Consider the following 1,447-nt stretch of genomic DNA (forward strand, 5'->3'; position numbering starts at 1 on the left):
GCCCCCCCCCCCCCCTTCCATATTTTGCTTCTAATTAACCCGTAAGACCCGAAATTTGGTTTAATTCGTTGATCCTTAACCTTCACGCCAACCATGTGTATTGAAATAACGCATAATTGACAGCCACGATGTCCAAACCAAATCAATATTAACATATACTAGAACCGCGCCTCATTCTCCCTTAAAACCCTATATATACTCGTCCTTAATGAAATTAAACGAACCTGCACAACCCTTTCTTCGTTGCGAACCTAAACCCTAAAACAATTTCACCTCATAAGCTTTCCAGAATAGTGTTTGAGTTCTTGTTCAAGCCGAAACCCTAAGCTCTTGTTTCTCCATCAATTCTTATTCAATCAGGTAATTGTTATATGAGTTGCGATCGGATTGGAACGTTTTATAAAACCCCTCTGTCAGTTTTAATCGACAGAGGGTATATAATCTTCAATTTGATTCAATATGATTTAGGGTTTATAATAGATTTGGGGATTAACTGGAATTTATGTTTATATATATTCTTGTTTCATAGATTAAATGAGTTAGCCACTGGCCCAGTTGGCCGGTGCACATCGTGTTAAACCCAAGACCCGGCTAGGGCGCAGGTTCGAACCCCCTGGTTCGGTTTTTATGTTTTCTTTTTATTTCTTTTATCTTTTTAACTAATTTTTATTTTTATTAAAATTTACTATGTTTACACTTGTTTAACGAACCAAACACTAATAAACTTCCAATAATAAATTCTCGTTAAACGTTTTCGGGTATATATATATATATATCATCAATTAAAAATATACACATTTTTTTATATTAATAACATAAATAATAATAATAATAATAACGCCTTTTAAGATATTTAAAACTAATAATAGACAAATTTTATGTGAATCATTTAACGATCCCAAATATATTATAAACCCATGTTTGCTCCCGTGTTAGTTCATTTACATTGTTTTAGATATTTAATTTGTATATACTTTAATAACTAGGACAAATTATCGGGACTTCTCGCGGAACCATCTAGTTGCTTATATCGTTACCATCTCCTCGTTACTATATTCCCTATTCCAAGTGAGTTCTTCATAACCCCATTTTAACGCTTTCAATATTTTTGGGGTGTAGCATGTTGTCACACCCCGACTTAGGGCCTAGAAGTGTGACCAATAGTTGGTACATGTGTTGTAAATATATCAGAGTTTATGGGTTAATTTTAGTGGAAGACTTTTAGGTTGAATATAATATTAATTTATATTGAAAATTTACTTGGGAATTAAATACCCAGGCATTCGTTTACAAAATGTGTTCATATTACAAGGATTTAGTTTATCAAAAACGGAGTCATCTTGTAACGCGTTTCTATCTTCATAAAGACTCAAATTCTTGATATTGCTACTAATGCTTAATTACCTGCAATGGGTTGGAAAAATACGTCAGATTATATGCTGGTGAA

Source organism: Bidens hawaiensis, unplaced genomic scaffold (assembly GCF_021521415.1).
Source record: "Bidens hawaiensis isolate Kalapana, Puna unplaced genomic scaffold, B.hawaiensis_p1.1 tig00002866_1, whole genome shotgun sequence".
NCBI lineage: Eukaryota > Viridiplantae > Streptophyta > Magnoliopsida > Asterales > Asteraceae > Bidens > Bidens hawaiensis.